Source organism: Lepisosteus platostomus, chromosome 20 (assembly GCF_059453375.1).
Source record: "Lepisosteus platostomus isolate fLepPlt1 chromosome 20, fLepPlt1.hap1, whole genome shotgun sequence".
Lineage (NCBI taxonomy): Eukaryota > Metazoa > Chordata > Actinopteri > Semionotiformes > Lepisosteidae > Lepisosteus > Lepisosteus platostomus.
Window position 1 is genome coordinate 6,465,415 of NC_142630.1, and position 6,217 is coordinate 6,471,631.

The following is a 6,217-nucleotide window of genomic DNA, read 5'->3' on the forward strand; positions in this document are numbered from 1 at the left end:
TCAAAACTATATTTGATATGAGTATCCTTTGTAACCAAACTTCCACACTCTGAAGACATTCTGAAAACCCAAGAGAGAACATCACTCACCACAGGAACAGATCTACATCCTTTTCTTGTTGCAGTCTTAAAGGTCATCCTTAACATTCACTGGAAACCTATCCATTCTCTAACCTTTTCATCCAGTTCAGATCACAGGGGAGCGAGATACAACCTGGACAGGATGTCTGTGCATCGCAGGACACACACAGACACCAACACAACCATGTGCACACTCACACCAGTGTCGACCTACCAGCATGTCTTTTTTACTGTGGGAGAAAACTGGAACACCAAAAGAAAACCTGCACGAACATCGGGAGGACATACAAACTCCAAGCTGATCCGGAACTGAATGCAGGGCCCCAGCGCTCTGAGGCAGTGGTATTAACCACTGCGCTAGCATGCCACACCACAGTAAGGCATACTGGGAAAATTACTGCATACTGGAACACATCACATACAGCGCTGTTCCTCAGACTACTATAACAAATACAGCCCTTGTGAAACCTGCTGTAAGAGAGTTATGAGTCTGCACAGTCTGTTCCAACATGCCTTGATTCCATTTTTGGCATGGAGACAAAAAAAAACAGTCAATACTGTTACACTGATGTCTGGTAAAAAATGGGAATGTTAATATTTGACTTTTCAGGACTTTTTTTTTGCTTTAGATTTGTACTTCAAAATTAAGGTTCAAATGGCACCTCTGCTTTGAACACTACTTTTTTTCTGAGACATAACTTGAAAAAGTAAAGAAGTGTGTATAAACTCTTTGTTGTGTTTTAATTTATTAATTCTCCCTTTGTTTAAAGAAAGGCATCTCATTGGACTGAAAAAAAGAAGTGAGACACTATAAAATGCATTTCCCCTCCCCTTGTAAGTGATATAAAACTCCTTCATATGTCCACTTCTCTCTCACTTAAATACTACGGCTGCAGGCAAACTGATTTTTTTCTAAGTCACAGATATGTACACAGATTGTACTGAAAGGGTTTAAAACATTGAAGGTAGGATTGTGCATACTTCCTGAGCACAGCTGTAACGAGCTGAGATATCACAGAGTGCAGAAAAGTCAAAGTGCCTTGAGGTGTCATTTCCTGCAGTCGACAAAGGTTATGCAAGAAGATGTCACTTCCTCTCAACAGACAACAAAGCACTCAAGGGGAGATGTCTGACAATGGAATCTCAACTTTTTACTGTTAAAAAGACAGCTGTCAGGATCTATATAAGCTATATTTTATATACTGCACTTACTGTATTTTTCTCAGAATCCTGCTACCTGCTCTTTAACATGGTTTTGTTTGATGAATCTAGGCTGGCCTTCACACATTGCACTCCACATTATTCAAGCACAGCTGCTTCAAACATCCGCCCCGAAGCTGGTGACTTTTCCCCTCCTGTCTCTGCACAGCACAGATGGGCCCATGCTTCCTGAAAGTATCTTGGTCGGTATACTTGAGCTGAATTCTCTTTAGTCCATAATGCAAGGTTGTGCAAGCAAACCAGAAAAAGCAGTCTGCAGTACTTTTAAAGTCCATAGGAGGATCATTTTTGATGTTAAGCTTTCTCTCCGGCACAAAAATGACCCACAACTAAGAGACGTGTGGAGCCATCAAGTCAATGTGATTTGAGGTCCTCCATGCGTCTCCGGTACATCACACAACACAACATCACAGACGTTTCATAATGAGAAGAGCAGGCAGTTTGACTGCTTGTCAGTAGGCGTTTCATTGAGGGGCTTTTGTCTGTTCTGTTCTAAGGGATCAATCATCAGGCAAAAGCTTTGCGTGGTTCCCCAGCTCCAATTCACTCACCCACCTCCAGCTACAAAAGGCTCCTGCTTTCTCTCCTAAATCTGTATCTGTGGCACTTACACATCCATCGTCTGATCCAGTTCTCTTTAGCAAAATGGAGCAAAGGAAGGATTTACCTACACCCTTTATCAGGACAGCTCGTCAAAAAGAGACTGCTATTGAACAATCATATTTTTGCTTGTTCACCTGGCTAAATGCATGTGAAGCACAGATTACATTACCAAACCAGGTGGTGACACAGTGGGATAGCATCATGCCTGCCTCCCAGCTCCAGGGTCCTGGGTTTCATTCTGGCTTTGGGTGTCTGTTTCGATTGAGTCTGCATGGTCTCTCCTAGCCCATGCGGATTTTCTCCGAGTGCTATCAACTGACATCCCAAGCAAGAGATCCTGTGCCTCTCGGACAGGACCCAGCTGGCTGCACCACAAGCCTGAGAACTGTAGGAGTGGGACGGTGAAAAACAGAAGAGAAAGAGTTCACATTGTACGAAATAGTCTGTATAGTAGGCCAGACATGGGCCATGCTTTCTACAGCACAGCTTCTACTGCAGCTGGTCTCCACGTTTCCCCTGCATTCATCATTCCATTTCACCAGACATTTTTCATGGGATTGAGATCAGGATTTTTCTACACTGCTCCTTGTTGGTTGATGTACAAATCTTTACAAAGATATTGCAGAGCATACGGTTATCATGAAAGGACATTTTCCATTTTGACCTGCACCTTTCTAACCTGTTCAGACTATTCAGGTCCTAATGTGTTCCTTTCAGATTGAAATTGGGCTTTTTCAGGCCTTTCTTTCAACAAATTCCACTTCCACCACTTGAAGAGAACATGGGCTCTTCTAAACTACAGCTGCACATCCTCCAAAGCCGCGACTTTTCACCAGCCTGTTTCAGCCTTCAGATCAATTCCCTCAGATTACAATCCCATACGGATGCAAGATGATTAAGTGTACGAGGCCTATGGGATACCACAGGATTACAGATGGAGGAAAAATGTGTATGTATCCCTCGGTAATCCTATAATAAAATAGCTGCTAATCCAATAACGTTTGTCTGGAGAAAATCCTGCAGCATTTGGCATAATATTTTGTTGTGTGCAGACTTGTGAGATCTACAACAGTGAAGCATGGAATCCTAAGCCAATCTACGCTACAGCAAAGGATTACTGTAATAAAATTACAATACCACTGCCGCGTAGCCTCATCACTGACCAGGATAAGAGGATTACCCTTCCAAACCTTTCAGTGAGTGGCAGAGGAAAGAGCACCAGCCCAAGACTGATCATCCACTTCCACTGGGACATGCACTCTTGAAGGCACTGGCATTCAACAAATGGTAAAAATAAGTGCTTGAATTTCTACGGCACTTCTCGCTTTATGCACAGGGATAGCACCTTGCACACACTTCATCCATCACAAAAATGCAGCCCCGCCTGGATTTCACGCAGCTGCACTGTGCACTATGCACCAGCAGCTTCACTAAAAAGGAGATCAGGTAAAGGTGAACTGAATGAAGGAGAAACTTTGGGAAGGTCAGATTGTACAGTGGAATTTAGCCAGGACACTGAGATCAGCGCCCCTACTCCATTAAACAGGGCCAAGGAATTTTTAATTACCAAACAGATGAGAATGTGGTTTAGCATTTCATCAGGAGGACATGGCTTCTGTCCTTCCCCTGTCGGCATACTGGGACATTGGTTTGGACATTCCGGTCCAGAGACAAGAGATCCACCTACATTAATGGTCCACCAACACCACATTCCAGTACTAGCCTGGAATCTCTTTTGTGCCTCAGTATATTAAATTTATGGAGCTGCTTCATCAATACTACAACCTTCCACCCCCCTACCACAGAGCGGTCTGCACAGCAGGGACCTCACAAACACCGTATTGGAAAGACGGGGCCAAACCGAATGCCATCATCTCAGGCCACACAACTGCCCCAGGTCCTGACAAAGCTCGCCAGGTGATGAGAGCAACAGGGCACACCTATTTTTCTCAACCTCCCCGGCTGGTGTAGGATGCTCCCTTGTGACACTGAGCAACAAGCTGAAATTTGAGCAGAATGACATCCAGCAATCAGTCGAGGGAGTGACATTTTCATTTACAATCTTTTCAAAAGGAACGACAGCAGCCTAGCAAAATCACACTCTGCAGTCTGCAGGCATTGTTCTCACAAGTAGAAGCAGTGGGAGGAAAGCGAGAGAAATGGGAAACGATCAAGCCAGTGGCCCGCAGTGAAGAGGAGCTGTGCATCTTTTAAACCTGTAATTGTTTCATAACAGGAAGGATACTTTCCAACAGATTCAGGAAAAACATTTTTACCAGTATGCATAACGGATGCAGTATCCCTGGTCTACATTATAACATCAGCCAAAGAAAAGTCAGTTCAATATAACTGCCCGGTTTGTCATAGGAGGGGCCTGCATTTTCCATCTCCTTCCTCACATGTTTTATTCCCTACACTTATCTGTGATGACACCCGATTTATGGGCTACAGGAAGGAAAATATCTATTACTGGTACTTCAGTTAGAAAATCAGCACCGCTTAGGGAGTTTTCTGCCTTTAAAGACAAACTCGGAGCACTAAGAGACAAACACATATTGTGACTCAAGGCAAAGACTAGGCAACGGAAAGGATACTTGTATGGTCTCTCTTTTTTAGGGACTAATTTCTGGAAAATAAGTCTAGAGACCAACAGCCCAGAGCAAAGTTTCCCTTGAGGATATAATAAATGCATTTGTCTTACATAACAGAGCACAAGCTCTAAGATAAGAGTCCACAATTTAAAATAACATACATTATCAGATCTTCCCTGAAGAAGATCTATGTTCAATATGGTGATAAATGTACTTTATTGCTCTTTAGACTACAGATTGAAATCACAAAGACACTGGCAATCAGGGAGGCATGGGAACTAAGCTAGTGTCCCATTACTCTAGGATTTCCCACGCTGCCCCTCTTCGTGGGTTGGCCAAAAAACAGTTAGCAATGATGTTTGGCAGTTTAGGTAAGGGCTAAGATTATTCTCAAACCTGAGCTAAAGTTCCTAGCGCTAACATTTAATGTGCAATGTTTACACAGAAGCTGTTCTTTTCAAAGTTCTACTGCGCCAGTTACAGAAATGAGATGTGTCTCATTCTGCTTCATTGCTCCTGATGCAAACAAATGCCTTTAATTTAGGATCTATCCTTCTCTGCTTTGTTGTTTAAGTTTCGTTTTCAAGCCTCAAACTGCAAACTTTTAATACAAACATAACTTTTTTTTTACATGCAATTACCATATGATTATACAGTTTAAAAGACTAGTTCAGACAGGGCCCATAACAAAGGTATAGACTCCAAAATTTCCCTGAATTCTTCTTGACCACCTTCAAAACAAAATAAAGTAGCATGACTTATATTGCAGATATCCATGCTATGAAATCTAAGTATCTCCTGTGTAAAATGTTGCATACTTCGGCAAAATATTAAAAGATTATTAAATATTTAGTGATGTCTCATGGACAAGTAGGGGACAGGATCTTAAGCAGCACTAATACCAAGAGTCTGGCTCTAAAAACTCTGCAGATCTCATGTCTGCTTCTGAGCAGGCACAAGAAGAGATGCCTGATGCTACTTGCAAAAGCAAGACTGGGCACTAGACAGCAGTTATTAGTGCTGAACCGTGTGTTCTGGCTGCATTCTCATGCAGACCTTCATACTGGCCCAAGTGCTCCCAGGATCCCATTCCGCACTTCTGGGATTTCTGGACGCTACAACTTTGCATGGAAACCGAAGAGCATGAAGGAACATTGCTGACGTATTGCTGCTCACGGTGGCTTGTGCGCCAAAGACGTCAGCACCACATCCATTAAAAATAGACCGTTGAGTTATTTATAATTTCAGTCTTTTTATAAAATGTTTAAGTTAAAAAATAGTGCAGAAATAATGGGATCTCTGTGGCATCGGAGTAACCTCATTCTTCTTCCCGGCGATCATCAATTATTCATTATTTCAGTTACGTAAAATCTCACTGCAGATGAAAAAAGGTCACTCTAGGACATAAATTAAAATGTAGAAAGAGTGATACCTTCCTTCTTCCACAGATTTAAAACTGCACTCTTATTAACGAGCTTGGGAGCCACAACAATCCAGAGACTGCAATGCATTCAACACAACCACGCGTTCTAACACAGGTAGTAACACTTTGTGCTTTCCCTGCTATAGCGAGCCTATTCGTATCCTGTGCTCACTGCAGAATTACAAGTACGGTCTGACTTCCTTGTCTAGGAACACCGAATGCTGTTCATTAAAAAAAAAATCATAAAAAAATTCCAAAGTAGAATGTGTTCCTGTTTTTATGTGGGCGTTAGACACTTT